The sequence below is a fragment of the Mesocricetus auratus genome, unplaced genomic scaffold, assembly GCF_017639785.1.
Source record: "Mesocricetus auratus isolate SY011 unplaced genomic scaffold, BCM_Maur_2.0 Super-Scaffold_100001, whole genome shotgun sequence".
NCBI classification, from domain to species: domain Eukaryota; kingdom Metazoa; phylum Chordata; class Mammalia; order Rodentia; family Cricetidae; genus Mesocricetus; species Mesocricetus auratus.
The window spans coordinates 12897549-12920252 of record NW_024429187.1 but is presented as its reverse complement, the minus strand read 5'-3'; the positions used below and the strand labels follow the sequence as shown (position 1 = coordinate 12920252).

At 46.4% G+C, this 22704-nt stretch overlaps 1 protein-coding gene across 4 annotated transcripts in view; it reads left to right on the top strand.

Annotated features, from left to right (window-relative positions):
* The window catches only part of Sox5 (SRY-box transcription factor 5), a 936665-nt gene that overhangs the window by 126440 nt on the left and 787521 nt on the right, over nt 1-22704 (top strand). The gene's annotated exons all lie outside the window — the stretch shown is intronic.

Here is a 22704-nt window from a genome sequence, read left to right as displayed (position 1 = left end):
GAAGTGGGGACAGGACAGGGACTGTATACAGCTTGGGTACATTGAGCAGAGAGAATGGGGCAGCATGAGGATTTGCATCGTATTTCCCAGGATAACGTGTGATTAAATACTTATAGTTTATTTCTAGAACTGAAGCGTCTCAGACGGTGCTCGACTTTGGGTAATGGTCCGTGGGACCTCATACAGGAATTCTGGCTTATTACGCTGCCTCAGCTGCTATAGGGCTCCAAAGGGCCAAGAATCCTATGGGTCAAACCATGTGTTCAAGATTTGCTGGGAACTTAGTCCCTCCATTCCCCCTGGCCTCGGAGAGGGTCTGTGAAGTTAGAGGAGGGCGGGTTGTAGTAGAACTTAGGAATAGTGTAGTAATGAAACTTCCTTGGAGGGGGCTAAGCGAGGTCATGTATTTCCCTCACCTCCTTCCCTACAAGAATATACAGTGGGATGTCTGTGTGTGTTGCTGTACGGGGGGTGGGGGTAGGGGGGGCAGGGTTGGGCAGCCTGTCTCGTGCCCAATAAGCAATGATGGGTAGATAGAAAGAGCCACGACTTCGTTAGTAGAAACAGGTGGTGCTCTCTCTGAGGTCACCTGGGTCCTGTGTAAAAGGACTCTGGGAGGGCTTCTGCCCTTACCTTTCTCCCTCACCCTACACTAAAGAATTCCCCACCAGACGGAGACAGCAGGAGGTTGTGGACCTGGTGCCACCCACAGCCAAAGAGATTCTTCAAGTGTCTTGGGATTCCCGCCTGGGTCCCATCGCCACTTTAGCCCCCAAATAACACAGGAGACACTATATTAATTATGAAGCTGTTGGCCGTTTGCTATGGTTTCTTAATGGCCAGCTCTGACTTAATTATTAACCCATAATTGCTAATATATATTTTCTATAAGGACTTATCTTTCCCAGGATGCGATCCTGACACATCCTATCCTCCCTGGAATCACATGGCGACTCCCTACTCTTGACTACATTTCCCAGAATCCTCCTCGACTCCTAGCCCCACCTATCTTGCTTCCCTATTGGCCAATAGTGCCTTATTTACATATACACAGAAGGACTTCCTCCATCACTTCAGTTCCTCCTGACAGACTTGGCCACACCCATGAACCCCAGCCTGCTGGTCTACCTAGGCCCAGCCCATAAGAACACCCTGGCTTGGGAAAACATGCCTCGGCCACCAGTTACACAGAAGCCGCATGTGTCCCAGGAAGGGGAGGCCTCCTCTTTCACTGTGTATAAACCCTAGTCTCCATTTATTTGGCAATTAAAATTTGACTCCAGTCTTGCTGGCTTGGGGAAGGTATTTCCTTCTTTGGTTGAAGCCCGTCACAGGTAGCGCAGGTGAGGCCCAGGTGCAGCTCCATTTTGCCCTGAAGGCAGATGCTGGGTTTTGTCATTTGCTGACCTCTGTGTGGGCAAGTCATCATCTTCAGGTTGTCTGTGAACATTCTTTCCGACATCTCCCTCACCTACACATGAGTGAATAGACACTGAGGAGGTTGGTCTGTGAAGACAAGGGGCAGCAACAAGCGTGCTGAGGATAGCCAGACAGACAGACAGACAGAACAGACAGACAAGCTAGGGGCATGCAGACCTTAAATTCTGTTTCTGTGATCTCATTGGCTAGTTGCTGAATGGGAGCTCTTGACTCTGACATTCAAGACCTCTTTAAGCTCAGTGGCTTCTTAGTCGCCCTTTATTGGCTACGCCTTCCATTGTGTTAGGTTCTGTCTTCTCTGCCTTCCAGATACACAGCCCTCAGTGGTGGCACAGGCTCCGGTTCTACGGGTTCCCCACAATAAAGAGCGTGGGGGTGTGAAATGTGGACTCTTACAACACGACCTGAAATAAATGTCTGAAAACATTTCTTTAAGATTATACACACGCTTCAAAAAGAAATATTAAGTGAGAGAGAAACCCAGCTCTATGAGGACAGAACACCCCCAACAAAACGCAGAAGCAAAATGTTCCGGTATCAATTTATGTCATGCCCAGTAGATACACGGATTGGGAACTGACCTGATTGTTCTTAGAGTTTTGAGATGAAGCTTACACTTTTGTCCTGGGCAAAATAAGTGATCAAAAAAGTTGGCAGAACTTTCTAGAAAATTAATTTCTAAATATCAATTGTTGTTGAGCCGGAGAAGTTGCAGCCACTGGGCGTGTGAAGGATGCTTTTGGAAGCAGTCAACAGGCAGGCAATACTCCGGCTTCTGAGGAAAACTGTGGGAGATGACTTGATAATGGGTACTCTCGTAGATAAGGCTGAACTCTGAGGTTGGTACTACAGAGTTCTAAGGATGGACATTGGAATAAAGGTATCTGTGAGGTAATTAATTTTGAATTCTTTGTTGAGGAAACGAAAGGAACATGTTATCACAGGGGGCACTAAAATTCGTATGTCACCTGCTCTGCCGACCTCTGTCCCATGGGGGCTGTGCCATACAAGCCAGTGGCTTTTCCTGTGGGGCGGAGTAAGAAAAAACAAGCAAAAACCACACCTGCTTAAGACCCGTTGTATCGGCCCAGGTGTAGACAGAGTTAGATGTGTGCACTGCCTAGTCTCTGGGGGACAGCCACCCAATACATCTCCCGAGATTCTTTATTATAATCCTCTGTTTTATGTTTGTGCCTTCTGTGGGGTGGAGAGTACACTGTGGCATTCTTTTCTACCACAGATTCCAGTATAAAAGTGGTAATGTATTTAAACTTTTTCATGCATAAAGAGAGCTCTGCTGCAATGCAGTTGGCTGTTACCTAAAAGTTTTTCGCGAGGAACAGGTCTTGAGCTCTGAACTTTGGATGGCTGACTGAAAGCAAGGCTTCACCATCTTGGTCAATGTCTTGGCCTAGGTAAGGCAGTCACTGGCTATGGAGTGCCTAAGAGTTACCACTTTCCCATTTTTCCTTGGTGACTACTCATTGGAAATAAGTTATGTGTGAGATCGACCCCTCTGTACTCCCAGAGAGAAGTTGTTGGTTGTTTCTCAATAATGAAAACTGAAATCTTGGTAAAGGATTGTGTAACTCCTAGAACAAACTAGCTTGCTGGTGATGGTATGACCTATTCCCTGTTCGCAGCACAAAATCATAACTGGGTAGCGTCTCCTAGATTTTAATCTGGCTCTAATTTCATGTGGTGGATATGTATCTCAATTTTATCTGTGTTCTTAAGTTTAGCAAACTACACATAAAGCACAAATCCACAGAGCACATGGATTTAGGGTCTTCTTAGTATCGCCTGGTGGTGGTTGCATTTTTATCTTAGTTTTGAAATGCACGATTGTCTCAGCACTAACAAAAGTGTGGATGGGCTACTCTTCATAACTGCATTCTGAAGGTCTTTTAGCCATTTGAAGGCAGACTCTGTGGAAGCTTCACCAGTCAGCAAATGCAGAAATTAACAATGAGAAAGATTGGACAATTGGGCATCTGACAAAAATCGTGAATCCTATTTCTCTCAGAGACACATTTGTGCGTGTTCAGGCACTGTCAATTAATTCATCAGCCTTTGGTACTGTTTTTAACAGATTATTGCTGTGTACTAAAACTGAGCCTTGAAGACGTCCACAAGTAATTCAGTGGTTGATGGCAGTGGAAATTTCAGAGTAATGCACACACTAAAATCTCCACTGGACGAAGAGGGAAATCACACTGATTTTTTTAAATGTATTTGTCGGAGAATTTTATATGTTTTAACCATGTTTACTCCAAAATTAACCCAGATCCTCTCATTGTCCTTACCCTTGCCTTGTGTCCTCTTTTTGTTTTAAACCTTGTAAGCATCTCCTCTACCTCCGCTGCCAATATACTTCGGGCTGTGAGATCATTCACGGTCAAGTTAACAGGACCCATACTCTTAAAGAAAACAGACTCTCTTGTCCCAGAAGCCACCACCTGTCCATAGCTCCTCAGTTGGGGGTGGAGGCTCATGGACCCTTCCAAGTCCATGTGAGGACGTTGTCTTGATGCTGTGCAGGTGATGTACAGGCAGCCACAGCTGCTGGGGGTCATGAGTGCAACTGTCCTGTTCTATCCAGAAGACACCGCTTTGCTCTGGTCCTCCCTGACCTCAGGCTATTTCAATTGTTCTGTGCACATCCCCTAGGGAAAGCAGCTTGCTCAGATAGTAGCACAGAGTAAATAAACCAGTCCTTGCCATTTCCATTGTAGAAACTTTTGTAGAACTCCACCCTCTCATTCCCATTAGAGAAAAAAGTTGATTTTTTAATCATTAACTCGCTGAGCGCTAGGGACCAGCACCATCTGTCTGTGACATGGCATGCCGTGTTCCGGTAACATGACACACATTGACTTGTTGCTCTTTATAACTAACAGTGTGAGCAAGAATCAGAATGGTCACGTTTCTTCCCTGAGGTCACACAGCTAGGAATTTGCAGCATTTTGTTTAAATCGTGGTAGATGTCAAATGCCCTCTGTCCTTGCTGCTACTCAGGACACACACTTTCCCTCATGCCTCCCGGTGATTTCGGGATGATGGCTTCCCTACTCAGTCCTGTCTCAATGCCCAGTGAGCAGGCCCGCTGTTGTTTGTTTGTGTTTTAAGAACAATCTTAGTGGCTGATCCTGGTAAAGAAGCAGCCTTCTCTTTCTCTGCTGTGTCGGATGGGCACACTGACTTTTAAAAAGTGGCCTTCGAAGGGGAAGTAGCAGTCTGTAGGTCTGAAGCATTGAGTGGAGCAGGGATGCCTGGACAGCGAATGTTCTCGGATTGTTCAGATCAGCCAGGATTAGTCATAGTTTGGTTATAAAATCAAGGGTTTTGCCTTTTCCGAGAATAGCTGTTAAATTTACATAAGTTTGTATTAAAAGGTCTTGTATGCAGTGTTCCTATACATAACTAACACACAGCTTTCCCCTCTTTCTCAACCTGAAAGATCGCTTTTAACTCACCCTGGAGGAGTCTAGGCTGGGAGTGAGGCTTGGGAGGTCTGACAGCTCACACCTCTCCTTTTGTTTTTCAGCCTGGTCACAAGACTCTACAGCCAGCAGCAAAGGGCCTGAAAAAATCAATATCTGGGTTCTGAGCCTTCCGCGTGGAGGCGGGAGGGCACTGTCACCCACCTTTTTAATTTGCCCTCTGATGTTTCTTTTCCCAGCTTTTTTTTTTTTTTTTTTTTTCTGAGCTCAGAAAGGCAGGGATGTTTTATCAAGCCCTCGTGGCTACTTGTACCACTGTGAATCTCTGCCGGTTAGTCTTTTACTGTTACACACATTCACACCTCATATATTTTGCTCTAAAACAGAACATCTGAGTTGATTCTGCGTTTGCAAAGACCTCAGAGAGATGGAAGATGGATTTCATGTTGCCGTTTTTAGATGGGGCTGTAAATAGAATGGCAGCTGTCCTTGGATGCATAGCAGATATACGGTACACACGCTGAATAGAAGCAGATGAAAGATTGCACCCAATTAATCCTTACAAAAATTCACATTTCAGCCATGTAAAACCTTAACCATAGTGTGTTTATTTATTCTATACCCTCACAGATACAATCTCACACTTTGAAGGTAACTCACGAAGAGAGGGAACGGTGCCACTACCATCCTCACTAGTTTCGAGTGACCTGTGATATTTTAGATAAGGACACTGTCCCCCTTTTAAATCCTATAAGCAATTCAAATCTACATAGACGTGCGAGCAATTAAAATTGGCTGGGTACCCTTCTTGTGATGTGGGTAGGGAGGTTCTTTATAGGGGGGAGAGACTGAAGCCTCAAGTTACCATGAGGGACAGAACATGACAGTAACAGCAAGAGAGTCTGAGAGAAGTCTCCCATTGTTTTGACAGTTGAGGATTGTCGTTAACAACCGTTTCAGATACACTGCTAACCAGGCCAGGCATAGGTGGATATCCCTGCCCTCCAGGAACTTCCCTCAGATGCTTCTGGGAAGATAATTTAGTGGGCAGTAACGTACTTGTTCTGCAAGTCTGGGGACCTGAGTTCAGATGCCCAGCACCCGTGTAAGCAAACAGCTGCTCATGAGCACGCATGCTTGTAACCCCGGTGCCGAGGAGATAAAAACGGTGGCATCCTTGGAGCTTTCTAGGCAGCTGGTCTTGCCACATGGGTGAACTGCAGGTCCATTGTAAGAGGCCTTTCCTCGAGAGGTTAAGCGGGGAGTTGGCCAAGGAAGATGCCCTGCATTCTGGTCTCCACCTACACGTGTGGGGGGTAGGCCTCTCACCCCCACATAAATGTTTGCACGTTAAAATTAAATTATGCGTTTAATCATTGTATACATAGCTTTAAAGTTCAGGCAGTAACAGAGGAAGAAAAATCAACTGCCCTGGAGGATGTTGGGTCGCTGGGTAAGGGCTTCGTGAAAGTGCTAATGAGGGACCCACCGCGGGGATTTTTTTTTGAGGCCTGGGTTAAGACTTTTTACTTGGTAAATAATGAGGGGAAGGGGTCAAGCCCACAAGAGGAGATAAGAGCACCCACCCATGAGAGCCAGGCTAGCACAGCTAGAGATAACACGGCGTGAGGCGCCGCGGGATGCGTGAGACCACCTCGCCTCGCCTTTCTCCTGTGGGCTTCCCATGCGCTATGGAAGGCTGCTCAGCGTCTCCAGCGAGGACAGGCTAGGATAACCAGGACAGTTATGGCGAGGATCCCCACAGTTGCATGGCGGTAACCGTAGCTTGCTTTGTCTGTGGAAGGCTCCTAGTGTTGACTCCTGACTCAGGTCCTTTGCTATCTTGTGATCTTGAGCGATTTCCCAAACCCCCAAGACTCCGTCTTCTTCAGCAGTTACGGGATGCTGACCTTTTTTTTTTTTTTCTATAAAGCAGTGTGCGAGCGCGCGCGGGCTGTGCGTGGTGGCCCACGGCTCTAAATCCGGCCCAGCCCTGGAAGAATGGAGGTTTGAGAATCCTGCAAAACACAAGGCTAGCCGGGTCAGCACGGTGGGTTTTAGACGAGAGGGTCGTGTTTCAGAAAACAAGCAAATGACTACAAGAAAACCCCTCGGATGGCACGTGGCACATGCCACCCAGCATGTAATGGAGAGAAGTTCACTCACACATCTTTATCTGTGTCCTCTTGGCCACTGTTTGACAGAGGTCCTCCTGTATACACCTTCCTTTGTTTGCATGAAGACTGCACCTAGAGGGAGAGGGAGGGAGAGAGAGAGAGAGAGAGAGAGAGAGAGAGACAGAGAGAGAGAGAGAGAGAGAGACAGAGAGAGAGAGAGAGAGAGAGAGAGAGAGAGAGAGAGAGAGAGAGAGAGAGAGAGAGAGAGAGAGAGACTCAGGAGCTGTGGGCCAGGGTGTGTAGATCCGGGTTGTAGTTCCCAGCGCACAGTGACTCCAAGTGTGCACTGTCAATTGATCCCTCTCTCCAAGGGACTGTTGGTGACTGAAAGTGTCTGACCCGCTTGCCTTATCAGGCAGTCCTGTATCCCATGGGCAGTCCAGTGACTACTATAGCTGAATTCCAGTAAAAGGTTGACTAAACCAGATATTTTCTGTCTGGAGAAATGTGATCTACAGCACCTAAACTCGTTTGTAAAGAGCCGTGGTTACCCCATGTTTGCAGGAAACGGCAAAACTCAGAGCAAGTATCCGGAAAATTCATTAAACATGGAGAAACAGGCCAGGCCTGGGGCCTCATTTCTGTTGTCCCAGCATTCCTGAGGCCGAGACAGGAGGATTGCCGTGTGAGCCAGCACAGGCTGCATAGTGAGTAACAGGTTAGTCTGAGTTGCAAAGGGAGACCTTGTCTCAAAACAACAAACAGCAAAACCCAACCCTATGCGAGCACACACACACACACACACACACACACACACAAAAGAATGAATGAACAGGCAGAGGAAGTGACTGGCCCACCGCGAGCTGGTTCTCACCTCAGGAAGCAGACGGTGCCGTGTGCAGTGTGGTCTTCGGTGGCTGTGCCTGGTGGCTGGAAGGAAACGTGAGGATGCTGGGCGTCCCAGCATCTCAAAGGTGCACACGGGACGTGTAAGCTGAGAACACTTTCTCTCTGAACGTGGAGGGGCCATGCCCAGAAGGTGTGTGTCAGCAGGGTCATGGGATCACAGTGTCAAGGACGGTTAACTCCAGACCTTACCCCCCTTTTGATGTCTTTCCCCCAAGGACACAGTATGACTGCTGTTTTCTCTAAACGTTGATTTTCCTATCATTCCTATCATTCCCAAAGTGTGAGCAGCTATGGCCCTGGAGTCTCTCAGTGTGTCTCTTTCCATTCTGTCTCCCTGCCTTGTCTCCACCCGTGAATCTTGTAGCCACCCACTTAATCACGTGGGTTACCTTGTAATTGAAACTGTAAAAGCCCATGGCAGGTAACCCTATGGCAGATGGTCCCCCTGGTGTGTCAGCTGTCTCCAAGGCTTTTCTTTCTTTTCCTTTTTTTTTTTTGTCCTACAATGTGTTCTGGGAAAGAGAGAGAGAGGAGACAGAGTGAGAGAGAGAGAGGGAAAAGGAAACAACAAAAGATAAGACAACAACCCACAAAGAAAAAGAACCCAGCTTCTATAATTTGAAATCTAACAGAATGTATTTGCTAACACTTTCCAAGCTGCCTGCAGACCAGAATTCATGTTCGGGAAGCATTTTCTGTGGAGCACAAGCAGGGAGGAGGGATGGCGTGTGGGGAGGAAGCGTGGGGAGGGCCACTACCAAAGACTGCGTGGAGCTCAGCCTCGGGTTGGTCTTTTGGTGGGTTATTTTGGGGGTGGATTGCTAAGGCAGTCCTCCCCTCCAGCTATTGGTTGGTTTGGCTCACTCTCGAGACAGCCAAAGGGGAAAGAAATGCTTGTTCAAACAGTAGATATTCCATAAAAGCTAACAATTATGGCAAGGTCTTTCAAAAGGGAAATTACATTAAAGATGAATGAGGGCATATTGAAATAATTACATTTTAAGGTGTGTAACATTAAAAGATATTGAATAGAATATCGACTGTTTTGTGGAAATAGCAATAATGAGATTCCTGTCACCTAATCTTACAATAATTGGGTGATTATTATGCAAATGAAGGTGTTACTTAAAAAAATAAAGCAGTAAGGGAAACCAGTCCCGGGTGAGGATGCCCTTCCTTTATTCTGCACTCTGGGCTGTCCGTTCTTAGATGGAAGACCCTCTTCTCAATAACTTGGAAACGCTGGTTTTATTATTTGCTCCTCATTACTCCATGGCATTGCTCAGCGGCCACAGGTAGTAGATTGGTGGCTGGAGGTGTGGTGTGTGTGTGTGTGTGTGTGTGTGTGTGCCTGCATTAGCTCTATGCGGAACTCAAAGGAGTAATTAAATTGTATAATTGTTACCCACTGTCATTTCTCAGAAGTGAAATGGGAGTCCCTTCTCCCGCCAGGATGCGTGCCGCAGCCTTATCGTCTCTCTGCACACGCTCTGTCCCCGTCAGGTGGTGGCTGAGTGTCACTGGTACCAGCAGGTCTTGTTGGGCTAGTAGACCTCCAAGGACACAGTTGTCCAACTATTGTGATGGGGAAGGTAAGCCCATTGGTCATGCTCAAATCATTATCTTGTTTTGTTTGTCTCCCACGGTACCCATCATGAAGATAAATAGATGGGGCGATTGTCCTATTGGTTCAGGACCCAGATAAATCCCCATGTTAGCAGGAAATGGTGTTTCTCACCATTGACAATGCAGGCATTGGGCAAAGGGTGTTTGCTTGGAACAATGCGCGGCCTCTGCGCAATGGTCCTGTAGGGAGTGCCGTGTTTCCAAAGGGTGGTGCAGAAGTTTGTTTTATAAATTCTCTGGTTTTCCTTCATAGAGAACACCCCCAGGTCTAGGTGTAGGCTGAACCTTACTGACATCTCGTGATGGAGTTATTTTTTAAAGCTCTCGAATACTCCAGATTAGTCATGGCCAACCAGTTTGGAGCAAAGCACAGAAGACAAATTTCACTCACCCAGTTCTTTGGGTTCTGAGGATTAGGAGGTCAAGAAAACCTAAGCCTTATCAATTTATTTTGGAGTCAACTGAGACTGTATAAATGTCAGGGCAGCTGCACACCCTCCATCCCTTTCCTGGGAGAACCTGGCTGAGGATGGCTGATGTGTGCACAGCCCTCTGCTGAGTTCTGTCCAGGGGACAAATCTCAGAATCCATTTCTGTTTCTGGGACAAAAGGTTCCAGAATATGTTTCTTATTGGAAATAAAGCCTCAAATTTAGGCCTCACATTGCAAGAATTCACAGTCCTGAAGAGATGAATTTCAATTTATTGTGTTTTTACCAATCTTGCTAATTTGCTTGCCTCAATAGAGTAAGTCATTTAAGAAATTATTCTTAAGTTGTTTTATTTTTTTTCATTGCATTAATTCATTGTACATGGGACTGCAGGATATTTTCCCAGAAGGATACAGGGTATGGATTAAAATTAATTTTGTGGAAGGAATTTTTGGAAGTTGAGAATTACAGCACACAGCTTAGGTTGGAATGCTATTAATAGCCTGGGAATTTCATCTGCAAAGCTTGGGCTTCCCTGGTTCTGCGGGTCAGCATCCTGCCCATGGTGCACTGGCTCAGCTTCCTGGTTTCGCTTTTTCTCCCCATGGCTTGACCATATCAGTCTTTGCTCCCAGACCCCCTGGGCTGTGGAAAAGAGGGCTGTGGGGCTGAACACTGGCAATGGGTTATTTTCAGCATCCCTTCTTTGCGTTTTGTGAACCCCAGTTTCACCTGGTCTGAAAACACAGAGAAGAACTAGCTGTGGCCCTACTGACAATGTTGACCGCCCCTCACTCATCTTTCCACTCGCTGAGGCTCCCTGGGAAACCTGACCTTACAGTGCTCACAGGGTGGGGGAAACCACAAGGAGACCAGTGAGTGCTTCTCCTCAGAAAGGATAGCAGCCCCTCCCCTCCCCTCCCATGGGCTGGGCTGCCTAGACCTCTCCAGGCCCTGCTGTTCCTGGGTTTCACAGCACAGGTCACTTTGACTATAGGCTCACCCCACACACGGGATTATGGAGAGACTTTCCACTGCAGCGGCCACCAGCCCACAGTGGTGACAGATGCTGCAGGAGGGTGTCCCCAGGTTGGGGCACAGTTAATTTGCAAACCCAAGAGACATTAGACTCCGCCCATTCCAATAGGATCCACAAAGAAAAGACATCCCTTTTTAATATATTGAACCACCCATTGTCTTTCTGCAAAGAGCACAGTGCTTGGCAAGGTAGGTGTTTAACCACTGGAAAATAAATGTGTATCTCGTGTGTCTCGCTTGGCCTGGAGCAGGAGACTGTCCTGCCACAGGCACAACTCTCACAGACCGTATCCTCCAGTGAGAGGCAGTAAAACCTACCAAAGCGGGTCCTGGACAACCGGCAAGGGTGCTGCTGACGCCCACTCAGCCACAGAGCATGTGTGGAAGGAAACGGGCTGGGGATAGGCTATTCTGCCTTCTGTTACAATCGACAACTGAGAAACTCTTTCAGCGCTGGGAGAGAGCGGTCGGTAACGTGCCTGCCATACAGGCCTCGGATTTGATCCCCAGAACCCCCGTGTAAAAGCCACGCCACACATGCGATCTTAGCACTGGGGAAACAAAGGCAGAAAGCTGCCTGGAGCAGAGTTCTGTGTTCACTGGGAGATTGTGTCTACAGGGATAAGGGGAGAGCGACGGCAGGGGAGGGAGACCCCCTGATGTTGACCTCTGACCTCCACATACCCATGCCTGTGTGCTTGGGATTGCACATGCACACCCGCACATAGAACTGGTTTTAACTGGCGGTGGCAGGCTTGTGACTCACGACTTCTGCACAGTCTTCCTCCCTCCTTCCCTTCTTCCTCCTCCATTTTTTTCCTTTTTAAATTTTTTACACCCCTTTTTCTTTTATATTGAAACATTAAAATGAAGATTGTAAGATCTAGAGAAAACAGCTGTGGTTCTTATAAACAACACCTAGGTCAGGAAATCCTTGGCAGAGAGTTCCAGCAACTTCTCCATTTGTTCGACCCACTCACGGCCCCATGGTTTCTTCTAGACGTATCATCTGAACACGGCGTTTCATTGTGTTTTACCATCTAATGATGCATCCACAAGCACTGTAATTAGTTTTGAGGTTCAAAGTATCTGGGTATGCCCTTCGAGCTTGCTTTAGTCTGTGGGCACTTCTGTTTGCTTCTTCTCCTTCTTAGCCGTCTCTAGAACTGGGAGGTTGCCTTTCTCATGGTGTGGCTTTTGGGTGATTGGTGCATGGCATGTCCCTTTGCGTCTTCTGAAACGTAGCAGCTGGCTTCAGAGACCTGACCAAGCATGCCTGATCCCTTTGTAGGACTTTAAGAGGTGTTGTGATTTTTTTCATCAAGAGGAAGGTAATGCTATCAGTTTCTTTGTTGTGTTGACATTCACTGATGCTCAGTGCTTGCAACCATTAATTCATCAGGATTGCAATGTGTAACTACAGCATCTTGTTTTCTTATTCATTACCTATAATCATTTTATGAAAAATCACTTGCCAGTCAAGAACTCAAGTACCAACTTCTATAGTTCATATAGAAAATACTGGATTATAAAATATTGTGTACTCTGTTTTTAGGATTAATTATTTTTATTTTATGCATATGAGTATTTTATCTGCTTGTATGCCCATCTATGAACCATATGCATGCAGTACCCACAGAAACCAGGAGAGGGCATTGGAGCTCCTGAAACTGGGCTTATGGATGGTTGTGAACCACCACGTGGGTGCTGGGAATCGAATCCCGTTCGTTGCTCTGTCCTCTTAACTATTGGGCCATTTCTCCAGACAACATGTTGAATCTTAAGGGCCCTAATATCAAGATAACTGACTGGTATCTTGTGCTCTTGATCAATTAACTGCCATCCAATTGATGCCATTGGGTTCATGAGTTTCAGCACGGTTGATGGGTATCACGACATTGTCATTCTTTGTCTTTGAAAGCCATATTGTCTCATGTCCACCCAGTGGAAAATTCCTCACATCAATTGCCAAGTTCTTTAGTATAACTGTAGTACCCGGCTTATCTAAATGTCTGTAGCGAACTTGTGCAGAACCTGCCCTATTGATTTCTCTAAGAAATGTGTGCATGCTCTCTGCGGTCATTGGTACTGCTTGGTCGTTGACCAAAGACCTAAACAGAAAGACTTATTTGGTGTGCTTAAGAAATATTAGCTCCAGTACGCAAGTGTTATATCAAAATAGGAATCTCAGATTGTCCTGGCTTATAAGAAGCCTATCAGTGGATTCCCAAATATTTTTAGAGAAGTGTGGTCCTGGCATAGGAAAGCCCCATCTTCTATGTTTCTGCCACAGTGTGAACATTTGAAATATTCCTGACCTCAGTGTTTCCTTGCCTTATTGTGGCAAGACATTATTACACAGCATATATGTGGTTGTCTCCACTGGGACTACTCATGATAAAACACATTGCAGGTGTGTGTGTGTGTGTGTGTGTGTGTGTGTGTGTGTACGTGTGTGTGCGTGTGTGTGTAACCTTGGGTATCATTCTCAGGAATGCCCCATATCTCTTTCGAGTCATGGCTCTCACTGTCCTGGAACGCTGGCTGCCAGCCCAGCCCCAGGGAGCCCTGTGTCTCTGCCTCCCTAGTCCAACCATTACTTAACCGTGATGCTGATACCAGAGCGGAGCTTTGTATGGGGGTGGGGTGGTACGCATCGGCCCAGAGCTGAGGACACCTGTCAAAGCCCTGCAGCGCCCTACTACACAGTCAGCGGTCGATTTCTGTGAGGTGTTACTGTTTCTGATGTTCAACCTCGTTAGACTCATCGGGATGCTTCTAGAGGTCTCTTTTTTTCTTCAAGAGTCTGACAACTTCAGTTTCCATCAGGAGGCAGGAGGCACCTGTGGTTCCGGGTTTGGCAATGATTGTAAGAGACCATCTCTTCCAGGGCTACCTCACACACTAGGGAAATGTCTCCCTGGTAGGTGACACTTTTTCTTATTGACATTATAAATGCCTGACAAAAACAACCTCGTCATAGTAGGGTTTATTTGGGCTCACAGTTTGGAGAGAAAGGCCTGAACAAATGCAGGCCCTGCTGTGTCAACTGGAGTGTGTGTGTGTGTGGGGGGGGTGGTCACACTATGCCCACAGTCAGGAAGCAGTGAGAAGTGAATGGTAATGTTCAACTCACTTTCTTATTCAGTCCAAGATCCCAGCTACAGGACGATGCTGCCCAGTCTCAGGGGGGGTCTGTCCTTCTCTGTCTATAGTCTCTGGAAACAGTCACACACAGCCAGACCCACAAGTGTGTCTCCTAGGTGACTCTGGACCTTGACAACCAACTCATAGCAAATCCCATATATTTCTTTGGTCCATATATGTGCTCTTCCTCTAAATCCGAGCTATGCCATCAAGAGAATTCTATTTATAGGTTGACTTAGGCCCAGGAACAACAACTAGTCTCTTGTAAAGACTGCGGAGTCACCTTAGTTTCCTTGAACTTAGTGGGTTCACCCAACAGTTGGGAGTCAGTCCCCCTCAGTGTGTAGGTCTTACATGGAGTGGATGGCATAAAAAGGCAGAGGAACCCCAGGTGTCTGTTACCCCAGGCCGTACACTCACTTGTGTCTATATGTATCCCTTTCATTTGACTGCGGTAAGGAAAAAGAGAGGCCTCACATGACATGAGGCATCCCAGGGTACCTAATGGGGCTGGAGATATCTTTGAAACTACTCTGAGTTTTACTTAAGTTTTACTGTGTATGAATTAAATAGACACCCCTGTCACTCTTTTATGCCTCTAAATGAGTTCAGTGACAGCCAATTTGTCCAAAACATGACCAAACTTGCCTTTAAGATTTGCTGTGTGCTGGGAGTCTTATTGTAATAATTCCCCATGTATAGCACAAATACTAAATACCCAGATACGGATATTGGAGTTAAAGCTGAAGATCAGAAAAACAATGCAGCCAAGCCACCAGAGAGTTCTCACCTCTACCAAGGCTTAGACTGAAGAGAGGCGACCCTGTCCTCAGAGTGACTACAGACTGCACTGTTATCCATCAAACCTCAGACTTCCCTGAGACTGTACTGAGCTCCCGAGTGTCAACCCGAGTGCTGGGATCAAAGGTGTGAGCTCTGTTTCTTTTTTAGACTGATTCACTCTCATGTAGCCCAGGGTAGCCTTGAACCCTTGGACATCCATCTGCCTCTGTCGCCTGAGTCCCGGTGATTAAAGGTGTGGCCACCACTGCCTGTCCTCTATGGCTAACTACTAGCTAAGGTGTGTGGCTATTAGTGGCCTAGCTCTTAACTAGGTGTGTAGCTAACTAGTGGCTCAGCCCTGCACTCTGATCTTCAGGCAAGCTTGATTCGTTTGATTGCAAGCAAAATGTCACTTCACCCAAACTTCTCACGCCGCCTCTGTTCCAGGCCAGAGAACGCCTTGTGTTTTACCCCAACTGCCCATGATTTTTCTAGACCTCAGTCACCATCTGCCTTTCTTTTCAACTTTCGAGACTCTTCTCCTTTTCTTAAAACCCACAATATCAGCTCACTTTCTCATCTCTGTAACCAAAGACCTGGCAATCACGGAGGGAAATGTGTGAGATTTGCTGTGAGTCAAGTTGATTGTCAAGGTTCAGTCGCCTGAGAGACACACCTCTGGGCATGTCTGTGTCTGGGTGTTTCTAGAGGGGGGTTAACTGAGAAGGACAGACCGACCCTGAGTGTGGGTGGCATTGTCCTGTGGGGCTGGGGACGTAGACAGAATCAGAGAGTGAGCTGAGCGCCGGCCTCCATCTCTCCCGTCTTTCTGACCGTGGGTGCAGTGTGACCAGTCGCGCACGACAGTGTGACCAGCCATCATGCACGATGGCTGTCGCAGTTGCGTCTTCTCTTGCCCAGGTCTTTTCCTCCACGATGGACTTAAGGGAGGATGGTTTGTTTCAGTGTGTAGCTTCATGTTGAGTGAGGCATGAAGGCTGGAGCTCATTGTGTTCCACTGGGGGCCTGGGGGTGTGATCTGTTTGTCTGGACTGGGATGTAAAAACTTAACACTAGGAAAGGGGCTGATCACCGGGCATTGGTGGTGCATGCCTTTAATCCCTGAGGCAGAGGCAGGAGGATCTCTGTGAGTTCGAGGCCAGCCTGGTCTAAAGAGCGAGTTCCAGGATAGCCTCCAAAACAATACAGAGAAATCCTGTCTCGAAAAACCAAAAAAGAAAAAAGAAAAAGAAAAGGGGCTGTCCATAACTCATAAGCTTCATCCCCACAGCTTTCTGCCAGCTAGGCCCCACGTTCAAACGTGCCCACTGATTTTCCAAATAGCACCACCAGCTGGAACGTAAAGTGCCCAGCACAGCGCCTGAGGTGACACTGCACACCCACTAACATGCTGTCTCCGTGAAGCCTGTCTTTGGTCATCTCTGCCCTGAGGTCCTCGCTGCCATTTTCCTCTGAAGGTGTCGGCCTGTGTTCCCTACTCACTTCATTTCAATCAATGTGCTGCCTTTCGAGGAGCCTTTGACTACTTCGTGTCTCCGAGCTGTTCTTAACGTCTTGTATTATTGATCACCATCTTCTTGAAGTTGAGACCTTTGGTATCTTTGAGAGTCCCATGGAAAGTACCTACTCTTCGTGTCACCAACTCAACAAGGGAAGGACACGGGATTCTGTAGTTTTTAAGTTCAGAGCTCCCGTTTGTGAAGTGGAGACGGCAACCCTGATGCAGTAATGCATGCCTGCAGCTATTATGCCAGCTCTTCACACACACACACACACGCACACACACACACATACGCACATACACGTGCACACGCACACGCACACACACGTGCACACACGCGCATGCGCACACACACACGCACGCACACACACACACGCACGCACACACACACGCACACGCACATACACGTGCACACGCACACATGTGCACACACGTGCACACACGCGCATGCGCGCACACACACACGCACGCACACACACGCACACCCACATACACGTGCACACACGCGCATGCGCACACATGCACCCACGCACACACATACGCGCACACACGCACACACAAACACCCTGTCTGATAGGCTAAACAGAAACCTGTCTCAAAATAGCCGAGGTGAAGAGCAGAACTGTGTGGCATCACCAGAGACACCCACCACCCCCGCCGGGACCTCATCAGTAGCCCACATTTCACTCCACTCTAAGTTCTGGTCTCTCTCCTCAGCTTCCTTAGGTTCAATAGTAGGGAGAATCTCTCTGCAAGGTTTGCAGCTTCACATCTAAGTAGTTCTTAGAGGGAGAAGCGTGGAGACTGAGGGATTGAGATTGGTTTTTAAGATCTAGCAATGATTGGGTGAGGGTGTGGCTTTCCGGAGCTCAGTATTGCATGCTAAGGTCCTCGGCGGTCATGCCTAGAGTTTGAAGGAGTTCAGGCCGATTCTCTGCCCCAAACTCTGAAGACTGACAGGCCTGGCTGTCCAATGAGAAGCCTGCACTGCTTAACTATGCACAGGATTTGGTTCTACAGGTGAAGTCATGTGCCCAGTGTCCTTCAGATGTGCACTGATACTGTCACCGGCTTCTGTACACGGTAGTGTTTCTATTAAACCATGTTGAACGTCAACACTCATAAATCATAACTACTATAGCAGCCTCTTCCTGGCACTTGATGATTCTACTTTACTGAATTTTACTTTCTACCAACTCAGCAGTTGAATCATTATTTTAAATGAATATATGGTTTTGTTTTTGAGGGGGTTGGTCAAGACAGGGTTTCTCTGTGTAGCTTTGGAGCCTATCCTTGCACTCACTCTGTAGTCCAGGCTGGCTTTGAACTCACAGAGATCTGCCTGCCTCTGCCTCTTCCTCCCTAGTGCTGGGATTAAAGGCATGCACTACCAACGCTGGGCGAATATATGTTTTTTGAGTGACTTGTTGAGTAGATTTCCTTACCTAGGACTGTGTTCCAGTCATCAAGACTCCGTACCCAATCCTTGACATTTGAACACCTTCACAGCTCCCAGTGCATTCAGAGAAGTCACACCCAATGGAATGATTTACGATGCTGCTCTGCAGAGTCAGAGATAAGGGAACACATAGACTGGTCAGTGAAACTGTCCTTCATTGCCTAAGCAGGTGCCTGGGTAGAAACTAGACATTGTGGCTGTGTGGCCTGGAAGAATCCAGGATCTCTCAGAAGTAAGATGTGTGTCTGCCATGGAGAACCCATGCCAGGCCATGCTGAGCTGCGCACCCTAATGACCTGGCCCCCAGAGCACATGGAGATGAAAGTCGGAAGATGCTGTTATCTCTGGCGCTTCCTAAGATGCATGGCCTGCTCTGCTCATGCTTGGGCCTGCAGCAAGCCCTGCTATTCAGGTTCTTCCTGCCCCCTCAAAGCCAGGGGAGACCACCCGCTGTCTCACAGCTCCTCGGGTCTTTCCCTTTAAGAATTCCAGATGCCCAAGCTGAGTTATCCGTGAATGTTTATGTTGTATATTTTTTTGATCTATGGACATAGAAACCCATGCTCTCCTATAACCCCGTACTCCCGACACTCTGGATGTTGTCCCACTTTTACGCCTTTCTCCGCTAATGACTTTTGCCTCTTTGAAGTACTTGGATCACAGCTTCTTTATGGTGAGCTTAATGACTTTGTTTTCTGTTTTGTCTAACAAAGTACGTTGCAGGCATTGCTCAACAATATATTTAATTTGACTTAGTATTCATACGAGGGTTGAGACTGTCTGTGATACTAGTATTAGGCCTGGAAATTGCATCTTATTCATGGAAGGGACTTGGTTTCTGCTGTTACTGGGTAAAGTTTGTGCTGAGAACTTTCAGCATGAAGCAGAATTTGCCAGCCCAGCTCTCAGATTGGTATGTTGATCCTACCCCCCTTTATCAATTTCATCTTTTTTGTTGTTCCACCTACTTTGTGAATGTGTGTGTGCGGCGTGCGTGCGTGCGTGCGTGTGTGTGTGTGTGTGTGTGTGTGTGTGTGTGTTTCTACCATTGCATGTGTGGAAGTCTGAACTGATGCCAAGTGTCATCCTCTATTACATGTCACCTGTTTTTGAGACAGTCTCTTCCTGAACCTGGAGCTCACCGTTGGTTGGCTAGCAGAGGCTCCAGGATGCTCCTGACTCTTCCCTACCCCCAGCACTGGGGTTAGAGATGTGTTTACATGGGTTCTAGGTTGTCCAAGCTCAGGTCCTCATGCTCGTATAGCCAACGCTTTACCTGCTGACCTAGCCTTGGTAGCCCCTCCTCCTTCACATAAAGCTTAGTAGTGAACATGGGCTTTCCTTTTGATTTAGAATTTGAAGTTTTCTCTGGGGTTTTTGCTTTAATCGGGAACAATGGCTTTGTGTGATAAAAAAGCATTAGGATGTGCTATGGTGTCTAAGCCAAACTCCTTGCCTGTGGTAGTTTCGATCGATCCGTTGTGGCATGAGGACTGCAAAGGAGACAGATTGTCCCACCAAATGTGGTTTATTAACACGGAGGAAAATGGATTAGTAGCCTGTCTTCTCATGACCAGTTTACAGTGCTGGAGAAACTGGGTCTGTCCACCTACTGACTTCCTACCTAGGGAAGCCTTATTTTGCTGCTAGCCTGTGACAATCGGCAGAGGGTGTATACTTATTTTGCTGCTAGCCTGTGACAATCGGCAGAGTGTATCCCTGTCTTGCTTCTTATTCACCAGGGGGCCACACGCAGCTAACTGATGCGACATGGGATGGACTTTCACCAGCTGTTTTGGTGGTCTTTGGTGTCATGGGTGGCTTTTTCTGGTCTTTCTCTTTCTCACCCCCAATTCCAGGTGGCAAAAAAAGGAGGGGAAGAAATATAATCTGCATCCTCTGTATTGGAAATGCCTCTAAAATCGCTGCTCTGGGGATGCTGGGGGTTTCCAGGAGAAAGCCTGAAAGAGGAAAGGACTAGGGTTTCACAGTAGCAGCACAACGCTGGACCTAGTGGTGGTACCTGGTCTGCAAAGCTCTTTAGTTGAAAGCATCTAGGAACGTGTCCGTCCTGTCTAGCTCCTATGCTGGGCAGGGGCAGCTCTGCAGCCTTGGTTGGGTATTCCAATGGCATCATTCCAGTTTCTTTTCCCAGTCGTGGACTTCCCTACTGGAATGCGGAGCACCAGGGCCGTTTTATGCTTCCTGGAAATATATATATATATATATATATATATATATATATATATATATATATGTTTGGTACGCACATGTTGTCCCTGTTAGATGAGGGTAAAGCCCTAGGCTCTGTCTATGTCTGTTCATAATGCTACATGGTACTGTGTCATAGCATGCTGGTCTGGAACACAAGGGCATTCGAACATCCAACCCTTTGTGGATAGCAGCTCAAGGAATCCAAGTTAGCTTCTGGACCATGTTTTCCCAGGAGTAAACAGTATGTGTACTACGTGGCTGGGATCTTAGCTGTTGAAGGTTGACTCTTTTCCCCCAGTATGAACCAAGTATTTGTTCATATTTAGACAGCATCTAGGTGGAGGTAATTTAGGCATTTAATCAGATATAAAGCTATGCTAAAAACAGGAAGAGCTCATTATAGATTCACAGATCTGTATATGTGTGTGCTCAGGGGTGAAAATAATCCTGGGATACATTTCAGAGGAAAGAGATGAGTGAAAATAAGAAAAAAAAACCTAATGGATTTGAGCCCAAGTAAATGAAACTCTATTATTTAATTATAGTATCTGACTGCGAACATAAATGGAAGATGAGCAAGAATTTTTCCCCTGCTTGGATTATAGAAGATTTCATGACTAAAAGGGAAAGTCTGTCACTCAGAACTCCACACTAGAGGTCTGATTCTCCATAGAGTGAATCAGGGAACAGAGAAAATATTTTGGGAATTGAGGACGATGTCTTTTGCACACACTCAAGGTTTTTATATCTAACATGAGTAAAATTGTACACTGGAATAAAGGTCTGGCCCATTCAATTTCCAATCCTGTGGTTGCCTAACTAGACAGGGAAAGGTCTCACCTGTACAGAGGAAGTAGAGTCACAATTTCATTTTTGAGACCTTTCTGGGCTGGTGTCTGAAGTATCGATGATTAGGCCATTTATTTGTTATCTATTGCTACTCTTGGCAAGTGGGTGCATCTCAGCCCTGGTTTCCTGGTTCTGTTCCAATGCAGATGACTGGGGTAGTCCATCTGCCGTGTTCTTGTTTTGCCTCCCTTAAGGAAATGAAGTGCAACTGAATGCCAAGCAGACTGTTAACACTCTAGAGAGAAAAGTTAATATTTTTTTCTTCCTCTCAGTAGAGCTCAGTGCCGTCAGACCCTGGTTCTAGCTCAGCTTTGCAGTTGACTCTTCTTGACCTTGGAAGTTGATTGTACATGTCTGCAATTGGTTGTTGATAAGGGTAACTGCTAAGCTTGCTTATATTCCTAGCAGGCAATGGGTTGTTGGTAGTTCGTGGCATGATAGACAGACTACATGGAAATTTCTGTCTAGAATTTCAAAGACTCTTTGAGACTTATGATCGTAGTCTCTTTAAAAAAATATTTATGTCTATTCCAAAGTGTTATAAATCAAATGATAGATACCTTGAGGTTTTTGAATCAGTTAGAATTTTCCCCCTCATTTCTATCATCTATCGTGGGAGTGTAGATATGTGCTTTTGTTCTTTGTGGTAGGAAACAGGACAATGTTACACATAGGTATTTATCTAGACATTCAAATTCATTTACTGTCTTTGCCAGTCTTCAGAATTATTGAATAGATCATGCCTCACGATTCATGCCATACTTCATTTCAAACTGGTAAGCTGGTGTCACCAGCTTAGCATGATGACATACATTTATAATGCCATACTTCTAGGGAAGCCCATAAGAAAGAGTGGTTTAAAAACCCACGAATTAGGAGCATTAAAATAAAGTCAAAACTGAGAAATAAAAATTGATGGCAGGAAGAAAGCAGAAGTGAGAAATTGAGGGGAAAGCCCAGAAAAAAAATGCAGGTATAAAACCCTAACACTGCGATATATACATGAAATGTAAATGATCTAGACCCAACAATTAAAAGATACATTGACAGACCACAAAACAGGATCAAAATGAACCTATGTGTAAGAAACTGTTCATTTGGGTGTGGTGGTCCATATCTGTAATCCCAGTTTCCAGAGCGGCTGAGGCAAGGGGATTGTTATGGGTTCAAGGTCCACTTGGGCTCCCTAGTGACTGCTAGGTCAGCAAGGAGCGTATTCTAAAACCTTATTTAAAGAACAAGCAAAATGACAGGCGGTGGTGGCCACGCCTTTAATCCCAGCACTCGGGAGGGCAGAGGCAGGTGGATCTCTGTGAGTTGGAGACCAGCGTAGTCTACAGAGCGAGTTCCAGGACAGCCTCCAAAACAATACAGAGAAACCCTGTCTGGAAAAGCCAAAAAACAAACAAACAAACAAACAAACAAAACAGCTGGACATGCTTCTCAGCTCTTACCACAAAGTCTGTACCTACTGTCCCTCCTCTGTCTAGAGAGCAGCCCCCTCTGTCTGACTCACTCTCTTTAGCAAAGCCTCTACTCAAATGTCACCTCATTGAAGAAGTCTGCCAGCTTCCAGCAGAAGTGATGTTCCCATCAATATCTGTCCCTTTCCTCCGTTTGATTTTCTTCTCTCATCAGAAACAGATGTGGAAGTTTTAAATATTCAGCATCTTGGAAACATATTCAGTGCTATTCTCCTAACTGTTCCCAAATCTCCCTCAAGTAGC